This window comes from Pteropus medius, unplaced genomic scaffold (assembly GCF_902729225.1).
Source record: "Pteropus medius unplaced genomic scaffold, Ma_sr-lr_union100, whole genome shotgun sequence".
Classification (NCBI taxonomy): Eukaryota; Metazoa; Chordata; class Mammalia; order Chiroptera; family Pteropodidae; genus Pteropus; species Pteropus medius.
This window is the reverse complement of record NW_024354496.1, coordinates 793,354-806,197: the sequence shown is the minus strand read 5'-3', so window position 1 is coordinate 806,197 and position 12,844 is coordinate 793,354. Positions and strand designations below refer to the sequence as shown.

At 50.5% G+C, this 12,844-nt stretch overlaps 1 protein-coding gene across 2 annotated transcripts in view; it reads right to left on the bottom strand.

Annotated features, from left to right (window-relative positions):
* ANOS1 (anosmin 1) overlaps positions 1-12,844 on the bottom strand; it is a 144,710-nt gene that overhangs the window by 79,735 nt on the left and 52,131 nt on the right. The gene's annotated exons all lie outside the window — the stretch shown is intronic.

Genomic DNA, 12,844 nt, shown 5'->3' with positions numbered 1-12,844 from the left:
ATCCCCACTTGTGAAAACCCAAAATGTCTCAAAACAGTGCCAGGGTCCCCTAGGAGCGGGGTGGGTAAGGCGGAAGTGGCTCCGGCTGTGAATCAGTAGGATGGGGAAAGAGCGAATGAAAAATGAGCCTAAAACCATCACCTCCACGGGCGTTCGGAGCATGTCCTCCTGATCCTGGATCAGTACCCTCCTCTGCACGAGACGGATATCTAAATAATATAATCCAGCTCGAAATTCTGACGTGTAGCTAAAAGAAGTTGAATTAGAATAGAAGGAATTGTCTAGGGTCGTGCGCAGCCTTACGAGGGGTACGTTCTCTAAGTGAGTCCATCACTGTGCGCCCATTGCTGAGTGCACCTACACAGACAGAGATCTACACAGACAGAGATGCTTAGCCAACCACTCGCCCAGGCTACACGGAGCAGCCTACTGCTCCGAGGCGACAGGCTGGCATAGCGTGTCGCGTCCCTGTGGAAAACAGCACGAGACTGAATCAAGCAAAAGCAAACGATGCAATCGAGAGACGCGGAAAATACGACGTGCATGAGGCGGCCGTGGGTGTAACGCAGCGTGCAGGCATAAACCGGGCTTGGAAACCTGTCTGCGGATGCACCTGCCACGTGCCCGTTATAGGGACACCTGCCAAAGGCCTCCTGGGTAATCGGGAGGATGTCAGTGAGAAGCAGAGAGCTGAACCTTATCCCTATGCGTAAACGAGAGAACAGCACCGCCAGAATTCAGAGACAGGTGGATGGGCCACACAAGAAACGTCGGAATTACCAAAAAAAGGAGACAGCAAAAAAGAAGAGACAGAAGGTAGACCGTGATATCACAGCCGGGGAAAGAGGTGCAGGCTGGTGGTGACGGACCCCACGGCCGATCGAAGTAACGGGAACGCTGCGTTTGGGGGTGGGGCGTCCACGTTGTCGTGTCAGAGAGAGAGCGGGGATGACCAGTGAAGGACGTTTCAAAGGCCTTGAAAGAAAAATTACTAATGCCCATTGCTAACTAATCGTCCTGCGGATTCTCATGCAGATGTGCTCGGGGCGGCTTGGATTGGCACTGACACCTGAAAGACAGCACGCGGTGTCCCCAGCCTGGACCAGCGGCGGGAAGGAAAGGCCGGCCTGAGGACACAGAGCGCCGGGCCTCACACCCTGGGAAGACCGGTGTCGCCGGGCGAGGCAGGCAGGCAGCAGAAAGCTGACCCTCACCGAGGACCGGGGACGGCCTCCCAGCTCTCGAAGCGCAAAACGCGTCCCCTGCCCAGAAGCACGCGGCCTTCTGGCTCCGACACGACTGCGTGAGCGAAGTAGTGTTGGGGAATGCGCCTCAGATTGGTGAATATTCCCGTGGGGGCGCTAGAAACCGCGTTCCATGATGTTACGTGAAGGAACGATTTCCCGAATGGGGGTTTCTCCGCTGGGCACAGAGAAGACAGCACCGGGCAACGCCACGCTCAAAACCTGGCGGGTCGTGGCCTTTTTACCTAAACGAAATCTACTCCCGTCTGACGAGCACTTGAGCTGAAACTGCCTTGACTTTCCTGACGTTTCCGTCACAATTAGTGATCAAAAGGATCAGACGCCCTGAACTTCCGCAGTGGACGAGCCTCTCAGACAGCAGCTGGAGAATGGGGTGTCATTAGCATGGGCCGCGGTCCATCTAATCTTCGGGTTTTGTTCTATGTAATCATTTAAAATATTTGTAAAATAGGAAAACGGCTTAAACTGGAAATGAATGAGGAGAAATAAAAGGACATGAGATTGGATTAATAAAGAGTCTGATTCCAAAATACACGTTCTAGAGGCCAACACGCGCATCGAACAGAGGCCACCAATGCCGGTGTCAGCATCCTACTGGCTGACGGGGAAAGATGGTCGTGATTAGGGCACATGATTCAGGCCTGCGTTCGTTAAAGGCAAGCAGGTGGGCGGGAGGTCATGATTCGTGACATCCACGTACTAAACACAGTCGTCTTCCGGACTTCGGAAATAGCACATGCTCATCGCAGAGTGTACGCGAGCATCTTCCCAGTCTCCAGGGTATGGGGTGTCTCGCCACCCGCGTCGCTGCGGGGTAGCGCCTCCCCGAGGCCAGGTCCGTGTCCTCCGTTCTCTTGGGTCTGACCAGATTCGGTCTCCATCCCGTGTAGAACACCGAGGACCCGTCATGACGCTGAGGCCACGAAGGTTCGTGTCTTCCGTTCCGACTTCCTGTCGCGTGCTCAGCATCTGTTCGTTGACCCTGTTTTCGGTTTGCTGATTTCTGAGATGAAGAAAGAAAGGTCGACCATTCGCAGTGCAGAGACGGGTCTACGGACGCCCCTGTCCTGCTGCTCAGAGGTTCTCCCGAATTGCAAGGAAGGGCACAGATACTGGGTTCAGACCGCGTACCCCCAAACGAAGCGGCCCCTCCGCCCTCCGACCCGTCCTGCACATCTGGCTTTCTCCGGCCTACCCATTGCGATCCACTGGCAGGTGCCGTCAACTCCAGCTTCAAACCTTCGACTCGCTGCCCAAGATACCTGCATTCTGCCTCGCTCATGGCTGCTGACGCGCAAATGTGTGAGACCTTTACCAGTCGCCTTTTGCAAAATGAGAACTTTCCTCCAACTTCGTCCCCGCCTCGCCCACCGCCATATTTAAACCTGCTTCTCGTGTCTGCCTTGCACGCCGTGCAGAAGGTAATGCCATGACGACACGGGCTGTATCTATTTTTCATTCTCGTCTGACCACAGTCTGTACAGTCTTTGGCGCATAGTAGGTGTTGGATAAACATTCCGTGAAGAAGGAGCTGGCACAACCCATGGGCAAAGACATGAAGCTGCTGTCTCTGTTTTCCAGTTAAACTGTACTGAGTGCCAAGTATGGTGCCAGGTGCTGGGGATTCAGCGGTGACCGAAATATAAATGACTATAACCCTCAGGGAATTTTCTAGCTAATTCCCTTGGCCCGGACCCTGCATGGGATGAAATTCATGGCTTTTCACTCCAGGTTCAGCCTCAGAACGTTCTCTGCCCTAACTTCCAATTCCAAGCCTTCCAACCCCAGGCCAGAGGTGACGGGTCCTTTGCCCAGCCCCGACCCCCAAGGCCTGACCTGGCATCTTGTCCTCCATTGGTCCATGAGGAGGCGAGAGTCTATTGGCAGAGGACTCCAGGACTAGCAGACCATCTTTATGTGCAAAGGGCATTCAGTAACATTAAATACAAACTTCCTCCCGCGAGAAGGTGAATCTGCCGTCTACTACTAGGAAATATAACACCGTACATGAGAAAATAAACTGTAGGCTCGTTGAAAGTCTCTCTCACATTCCACTCACCCAAAGAGATACTTCTCTCAGCAATGAAACATATTTCTGATCTTTTGCTAAACACTCAGCATGATGGGGACTTTAAAAAGAGTCCTTTTTTAGCAAACGGATTAAGTCTTTACATCCGCCGTTTCTTGCTTTTTTCTCCATTTAATTCACCTATGTAGAAACAGTAGCAGATTTTTAAGAATTAAACACGAAAAGGCTTTTAACACATGTCCAACAGCCAACGTAACCCAGGACCCACTCTGCGACCTCTAGCCCGTGACAGCAGCTCCCACGACGTGGCTGGTGACATGAATTACCCACCTGCTGACCCCTCTAAAACAGCCTGATGGCTTCTTGGAGTCGGGGACAGTGTGTGTCATTCAGACTTTGGCAAGCAAAGACCACTGGAGGCCAAAGCAGGCTGACACCTGTTTTTCTACAGCCCGTAATCTAACCACAACTTTTAATTTTAAAATGCTTGGGAGGAAAAAAAAAATGAAAAGATGAATTGGATTTTCACAGCATATGACAATTACGTGGGCATCACATATCAATGTCCAAAAGAAGGTTTTTCTTGGCACACACACCCGTTCGTCTGCGTGCTGTTCTGTGGTTGCTGTCAGGCCCTGGGCAGGTGGCGTCGAATTAAAATAGGAACACCCCAGACCCTTGCTAACTGGCCCTTCGAGGCAGTATTTGCCTGCCCGCCCTTCGGCAGAGATCTGGAACGGAGTGCGTGCCCTCCACGTGTTTATTAAGATGAACTGAAATCGTCAGCAGAATTCGAACTTTTGGAAACAGTGTGAGACCTCAAAACTATTTTCTTTTACCTCGTAAAGTGTTTTCAATACCATCAGCAAAAGAGGGCTCTGGTGCGAAGCAAGTTTATCTCTTGCGGGCGTTGGCCGGCCGGGCTAAAGCAGAGAAGGTGGTTTTATCTGACGGGGTGTCTTCCCTGCAGTCCGCCAGCCGCATCGACAGGGTGAGCAGAAGCGCGATGCGGGCGCTTCGCACCCCAGAATGCCGGAATCAGGAGCCAGCACCGTCCTCACGGGCGCCGGCCCGCAGCCTCGCCAACACGGTCCCGGCGTCAACGACCGGTCGAGGTGACGGGATCTGAGCCAGGGAATCGGAAAGCGGAACGAGGCCGGTGTCTGCGCCTGCAACATCGGACACAGCCCCCGGGGACATGCGTCCGGCGCCTTCGCGAGACACGTTGCTGCATCCCCATCAACGCTGCGAGAGAGAACGCGGGCGCAAACACGGCCTTGCGTCACGGGGAGGCCGGCGCTGCCACCTGCGCATCTCAGATCTAGCGGCCGTGGTCGAGGATACCGGCCGAGCAGTGTGAACGCCTTGAAATGCCGTGAAATGAGCTCGGCAGCTCACACACCCATTTCTATCTCCCTCGTTCCATCGATGCAACGGGGACAGACGCAGACCTCTCTGGCCTGCCCCGTGTCGCCGAAGGCACCCCATTTCTTGGTTACCCTTTAGGACGAGTTGGCCATGCCTCTTCACTCAGCTGCTTGCAACCTTCACCACCCCGAACCTTTAGAGCAGCCTTTAGAGATGCGTTTCTCTGCATCCCTGGGGCCACCTCCCTCATCTAAGCTGCTAAGCCTCTCACCTGTAGGGTTGAAAACACCTCCTCGAAGGAGACAGGTTGGGGGACATGTCCACAGACCCTCCGATTACACCACCTTAACAAATACGTGTTTCTTTCTCCCCGTCCTGGAGGCTGGACGTCCGAGATCCAGGTGTGGCCAGGGCCGGTCCCTCCTGGGGCCTCTCTCCTGGGCGTGTGGACGCCGTCCCCTCCCTGTGTCCTCACGTGGTCGTGCCCTCTGTATGTGTCCGTGTCCTCGTCCCCTGTTCTTATAAGGACAGTCCTGTGGGATCAGGGCCACCCTGGTGACCTCACTGTCACCTCTGTAAAGACTCGTCTCCAAATCCAGCCCCATTCTAACGTGGCGGGGATTAGAACTGCCACGTGTGATTTTTTTTTTCTTTTTTTTGGACGGGGGACACTATTCAGCTCACGACAATGGACTTTTTTTGAAACGCTCTTGCTTATTTCATTTTAACGACCCCAGAGCAGCTATGAGGGGGTAAAAGCGTTCCAAGGACTTGGGGCAGGCTGCAGGTGGCATGCGTGGCATGCTGAGCACAGAGAAGCCCACGAAGCAGAAGCAGGAAGAACAGGCCGAGCGCCCCCGGTTCCTGGTGAGCCACGCGGCCCCTACGTGCCCTATGTCCTAATTACACTCAGGACAGTTGTCCCCAAAGCACAGGCCCCCACTCCCAGCTCTGCCAGTACAGTGGGCATGACTGAGTTCTATGTGGCAAATGGCTAGACAGTCAAAATCTGAGGCAGGGCCGGAGTGACAGGTGTGCAACCTGCGTGGCCGACCCAAGTCCCCACGTCAGACAGGGCCATGCGTGGTCTAAGGCTCCGACGTCGCTGTCATGCGGCTCTTCATTTATAGAAGGGGCCTGGCATTCTCACGTGCCCTGGGCCCCGCCGGAATCCTCAAGTAGGGGGTTCTGTTTTTGGTGTTAAACGTAAAACACCCTAATATTAATGAAAAGCACGGGGGGACGTTAAAAAAAATACTTGCCGGGCTCGACATATGGGTATCCACGTTCTACCGATTCTGCATGACGGATTATTTCACTCAGCCGTTTCCCACACGATTGGCAATCTGTACGTATGTGTTTAAAGCGCTTGACTCTATCGACCCGTGCATGAGTTTATGGCCATAAACGGACATGAGGACGATGGCTGGGAATTGCAATGTCACACAGGGGACGCGGGGAAATGAAAATGGAAAGATGTCACACGAGAGACAAGTAAAGCAGAGTTCCGACTTGGGGAGGAGGATGCTCACGTCATTACGACGTGTTTCTCCACTCGCGAAGGCCATTTTTGAGGCGACTTCCCAGCAAACGTGCTGTTTATCTACAGAATGGTTGTGGGTTTTTTTGTTTTGTTTTTTAATGTAGTTATTGGTACCGTCCGCGACAACGGTTCCTGATTGAAACCCTTCTGGGCTGCTTTACCTACGATCAGACTCTGCTTTTCTCTGGCCAGGTAAATAAGAAATCATGAGTCTCTACTGGAAACACAAACACAGATATATACTAAAGCTCTTCCCTAAGAAAAAAAAAAACGCAAATAAATAAATGCAGAAGGAAAGAAAGAGCTGGTTCTTCTCAGGGCCGACCCGACACGGAGCCGCGCTTGAGAGGCGGGCCAGCCGCGAGCGCCTCGGTCACCACCAGAAGGTCCTACGGTCCCCGATAACTCCGTATTCGTAAAAAAAAAATTGAAGGAAATGCTGCCAAATGTTTTTTAAATTTTTTTAATTATAACACAGTGACTCTTCCTCAAGCGGGTGATGCATCTCAGGAGAGAAATCAGGCTGAAGAATTATAGAAATTCCCAGAGAAACTCCCACGTACAAAGTAAATACAGGGACCGCCAGGTGTCAATACTTGAGGGCCACAGTAGGACCTCGGCGACATTTTCCCCCCACTATTTACATTCTCTACATATCTTTGAGTGGGTGTGGGTCGCCTTTATCTGAAGCGGCATGTTTTAGACTAGGCACTCGATCGAGACCATCGTTGAGCTCTAAAAGGTCCAGTTATTTCCTCCCTAAGACCACTCAGCAGGAACGTGGCTATTTCGGGGGCTGAAATGGCGTGGACCCCAATTCACGTCAACATTTATTTTTTAATAAATAATTCTCCTCTTGAATAACTTACTAGGATTGCAGAACGAAGCGCACGCTGAATTTGACCTTCTTTCTAAGTAATAAAGCGAGTCATTTGGGCAATATTTGCTGGGCTCGTTCTGGTGAAGTGAACGACTTGGGACGCTATGCTTTAAAATCAAGAAAAAAGAAACAAACAAAAAAAACAAAAATACTAACATTTCTTCAGTCTGACTCATACAATTCCACCAGGAAAAAAAAAAAAAGATCTCAAATTTCAAGCTCCTGGTATAATCCGACACAAATTTGACAAAGAGTCTCCTGTTCCATATTTTAACAAATCTTAAAGATTCAGATGTCACTATGAGGTACTGAGGGGACTAGAAACAGGCCGAGAATGTCTATTTTTCGCTCTTAGCAATAGACAAATTCAGTGATTCCCTAACCAGCGTGACGTTACTTTTCTTGCATCGCAGATACAAGTAAAACATTAAATTTACAGTAAAGCATTAAATGACACTGCTATCGTGACCCGAGGGGGCCGCACTCCCAGCCACACCCACACGAAATAACGGACTCCGAACGCTTGCAGAATCGCGGCCTTTCCAAGTTTTAACTTGTAACGCGTTCATGCGTCGTCACGGTTGGTTCCGGCGGAATTGCGGAATTTAGGAATGCAAGAAATGCTGTCATGACATGGGCTCTCTGCCACGGGGAGACTGTTCACAACAGACGCGCCACAGTCTCCCACATTGAAGAAGCAAAGTGGACAAACAGGTTTTGCCCTAGCCGGACCGATGGCATCCACCCAGAACGCGGAGAATTGCCCCGCCTGTGATAAGAGACCTTCACGTCTGTTTCCTCCCTGTCTCCAGACTTCTTGATAACTGGAAAATGCTGGAAAATGGGACTGTGACACAGCTCAGTTCACCTCCTGTGCCCTGGGCGGAGGTCCCGCGGGGCCCGGCAGCAGACAGCATCGCCCAGCGCCGATAATCCACCCTCTCGCTCCTCGCCCCACACAGACACGCCAAGTGTCAACATCAGGGACCACCTTAGAGAAGGCACATCCAGCTAGCTGTAGGCCAACTGAAAAGAGCATAAATGGCAGCCGCCGCCCGTGGCCTGGGGACAAACAACGCGAAACCCTATGCAGTTCAGAAATCCGAAACTCGGCCCGAATTCTTGCACCCAGTCCTGCCCCACGGGGTGTTCGGAGTTGCCAAAATTTCCCCCTTCAAATTCTAGCACATACTAACTGTTTCGGACAAGATAGAGGAGCAGGTAAACGCAGTGCCTCCTCCCGGGACCACGTGAGAGTGACAACAGATGTCCTATAAGTGACAACAGACGTCCTACAAGTGATGGCAGGCGTCCTATAACTAAAGAGATCCAGAAGGAGCCACGTCCGCACTGGACCAGCAGAGAGGAACAAGCTGGTCCACAGCCACGTGTGGAGGTTAAGAATCAGAACAGACGTCTCGGCTCTGGAGGTCCCCCCCGGGGGAGTAAGGGGTCCCGGCTTTACAACAGGCTCTCCAGCCCACCACTGCAGGGCTGAGGGGTCCCCACACCTTCTGGCTGTGAAAACTAGCGGGAATTCCATCCAGGTGAGACAGGATGGCTACAGGCAGACTCGGGCGTCCTCTTAAAGGGCATGAGCTCAGGCTGTCGGTCACAAAGAGTCACCCTAAGTTCCAGTGAATGGTCGACAGCCCCCTAAACTGCCAAGGACATCCAGGGACGAACTGAACGGTCTGGCTTCAGGGCGAGGGCTGAAGGGGCAGCTTTCTCCCAGGCGGAAGTGCTGGCAGGCACCGTTGTCCCTTGGGGAGCCCTTCCCCCACAAAGCTGGCAGGTGCGGGCAGAAGTGCCGACAGGTGCCATCATCCTTGCACGGAGCCCCGTCCCAGCCTGGCCTCTGGGCTGAGGCCGGAGACTCACAGCCTATAAAGATCTAGTTGGGGTGACGGGTTGGGTCAGGGACAGAGAAATAGCCAAAGGTGGTCAAAAAGTACACGCTCCCTGTGGCAAGGTGAATAGGTTCTGGGGCTGTAATAAATAGCATAGTGCCTACGGGTAACTGTATCGTATTCTTGAAACTCGTTGGGAGAATAGATCTTAAAAGCTGTCGCAAAGGTAACTTTCTGAGGGATGGATGTGTCAACTCACCTCATTGTGCTAATTATTTCAGAAGGTACGCATCCATCAAATCATCAAGCCGTACGCCTTAAACACGCACTGTCACATGTGAGTGACGTCGCGGGTCGGGAATCGAAAGTCAGGACCTTCTGGAGTTTCGAATCACGCTCTCTCTCCGTGTTCTCCTTCCTTATCAGGCCTTTCCTCCGGCCCTTGCCGGCCTTGTAGCATGGAGGCCGGCGGGAAGAAGACCTCTCTCAGTGACCGCGGAGGTCCGAATCCGTGTGCGAGAAGCCGGGTACGGGCACCTTGCAGCCCCGAAGCCCCTCCGAGGTGTGACAGCAAGTTCTTTCACTGTGGCTACTCGGAGAACTAAGAAAAATGCAAAGCGAGGGGTCATCGATTATAACTAACGTACCCCAGGGACGCAAGATTGTAAGGGATGGGAAAACGGCCGAGTGAAGGGTCTATGGAGGAATCGTCTCAATTCTTCCCTAAACGTAAAACTGCTCCAAAAAACAATAAAGTCTACTGATTTTTAAAAGTCCAAGATCCAATGTTCTCATATACGCGGACGCGTGAGAACTTGTCATTACAGATCTACGGTACCTCTGGACATAAAGATTCTCAACATGCACAAATACTGCCGTCAGACAAGGGTTTTCGTAGGTGGCCGTAGACATCACACAAACGTGGACGACTCAAATTTCCCTCTCCAGCCCCGCCTGCTTCTGAGCCGGAGGCCTCAGCCACCCACCTGTCTGCTCAGGGGCACCTCTGACTCTCCCACGGGCTTACATGTGTCATGTTCATGTTCTGTACTGCGTACAGAATATAAAATACTTCACCCTCTACTTCCCGAGCTTCTTAAAGTTTTCTAAAGATAGAGTTCTTTCCCGTCTCGGAGCCTTTGCCTAGAAAGTTCTTGAGCCCCCTTTTCAAAGTTTCACAGACATTTCATCCTCAGAGAACCTGTTTTAGTAAGTCATCTTCTATCTTCCTTATTCTAGCTCCTTGTTCTTTTTACAAAACGCTTCAGGAAATGTCTCTAGAATTTCGAGACAGCTGCCCTCCCTCTCTCTCTCTGTAATACCAATTCTCCGTGAGGGCTGTGCCTGTGTGCAGAGCTCCTTGCATAGAGAGAGCCTGGCGTCTAATAGGTGGAAAATGAATATTTTTAAATGGATCGACAAATGAATGAATAAATGACTTTAAAGTAAACATGGACACGTTAGCTATCAGAATTCGAATATCCATTCATTTACGAAATATCTGCCATCTCTCCCCTTATTTTGTCATAAGGAGGAATCTCCTCATAATATTTAATATTTATCATTTATTGCATGATATCAAGGAACCTGTGACATACGAGAGAACCCCGCCTCTAGAAGAGAGAGTTTAAATACCAGGTTCTCCCTAATTTTTCCATTTTTCACCGTATGAGGTATTTACGAAAGGTCGTATAATTTACTTTAAGAAAACATGTTTTCGTCTCCATGAATGCAAGTTGCTGTATTTAAATATTTAACATTCCAATATATTTTTGCAGAAAACTGGGTCGAGGCCTGTAAAGATTAGATCAGAGGGTGTTTGTAGAAAGATGCAAATTCCGTTCCTTTTCTGGGTGTCCCTGGTTGACTCGGGGCTGAATTCATCTTCTGAATAGCTAGTTCTCTTAAAAGCTGTCGCAAAGGTAACTATGTGTCAACTCCTCCAAATAGAACATAGCTATTCTCTTCTGAATAGCTGATTTCAGAAGAGAAAACAAACAAAACGTCATTGGGAAGCCTCGGTGCTGAGCTGGGATGTGAACTTGACCCAATGCCCACGTCTACCGTGAGGCCCCTGTGTTTCTGTCTTAGGAAACACCTGTGCACACTTACAAAAGCAACCTTCTGTCGAATTAAACAACGGTTATGTGCATCTTACCTACATCACGATGCTACATAATATGCGGACATATACTCTGTGTGCATAGAAGACCGTTCGCAAAGATACCCAACCACAGAAATGAATTTCCTTAAATTACATTTAAAACTCACTTTCCTAAAAAATCACAGATGTAGACTGTCCCGCTCCCCCACCCCCACCCCAATGCAACACACCCCAGTCCTGTTTACTCCGCTGACATTAGAAAGAAGAAAAATTGGAACCCAACTGCGAAGCCAATGAGTTTACAAACCCACTTTCATCCCGGGAAAGGTCTGTTCTCAGTGGTCACCACGTGTGAATCGCCCTACACTGAACTTCCGGCTGCTCCCGCCCTTATCTGTGCATATAGATTCCTAACCCCTCATCCGCATCCCCGTGGACGGTCAAATGAGGCTTGGAAATCAGCCCACACCAGAGAGTCCCCTTGTCCAGCGGCCGGAGGTCAGCGTGATAATCTCCGTCAGGGCGAGGGGTGCATTTGCGTCCAGCGCGTGCAGGTCATTCATCACTGACTAGTGCCACTGCGTCTGAGCAGGCCAGGCACGGCGGGCACAGGGGCTTATGTCCCGTCCCCGGGATGAAGATCTGAGAAGGAGACGCCCCTCCCCGTCAGCCGGCCAACGAAGGAACCAACCACTCTGTCGACTCGTCACCTGGGGTCTCCGCCCTGAGCACTGTGACATCCTGACTAAAACAGGAACACGGAGCCATGAGCAAGTGGCTCATCTGGCAGAACGGAAGGGCAGATCAAGAGTGTTTATTCTTAAAACAACAGTGAAAGGGTATTATCCTAACTGCTCTGGGGAAAATAAAACCCAGTAAAATAAGAGAACCGAAGAAAAAATGAAAACTTCATCCAGGTAGCAGGTAACTGAACAAACGTAATACAAATTACCAACGCATCCTCCAACCTCATGGGCACGCCCTTGGGTGTAAAACGGAACAGCAGCGCAATGTGTCTATATATATATATATATATATATATATTTTTTTTTTTTAACATAAATTAGCCCGTTGATTACAGGCTAGCAATATTTCAAATTGTAGAGCTTCTACTGGTCTTCCAATTCCTTCGGTCTTCAGATGGCAGACTTCACTGTGACGGCAGGACTGGTGTTGTGGGTCCAGGCGTGGTTTTCCGCATTGGAACTCTTTGTCGCTTTTGATGTATTTTAACAGAAAAATACGAAGGCGATGTAACATGATGTGGAGCTAAAATCCATGTTTAAGAATCGTTGCCGTGCCGCCATGATCCATTCGCGTTTTGGCATGGATTTCGTAAACGCCGGCCAAAGCTTCCTGCGTGGGTACATACCAGTAACCTCAAGTATGTTTGTTCTTTCTTTTTTTTTTTATTGTATTATTAGTTTCAAGTATACAGGACATCAGTTAGACATTTATTTAGTTTATGAAATGATCCCCAATCACTCTCTCTCTCCCTGGCCCCTCCACCTCATCATCACATCACTGCGACAGCATTCCCTATGCCGTGCTCCCCATCCCCGTGACCCTCTATCAACTCCTAGTTTTACCCCTTTAACCCTTCACCCCTCTCCTCCCCCACCCCCCCTCCCACCTCCCCTGGTCATCTCCAGATTGTCCTCCATAGTCGTATGGTTTTGATGACTTTATTCTTTCTGTTCCTTAGACTCCACATAGAAGTGAAATCAAATGGTATCCATCTTTCTCCGTCTGACTTATTTCACTCGGCATAATGACCTCTGGGTCCATCCATGTCATTGCAAATG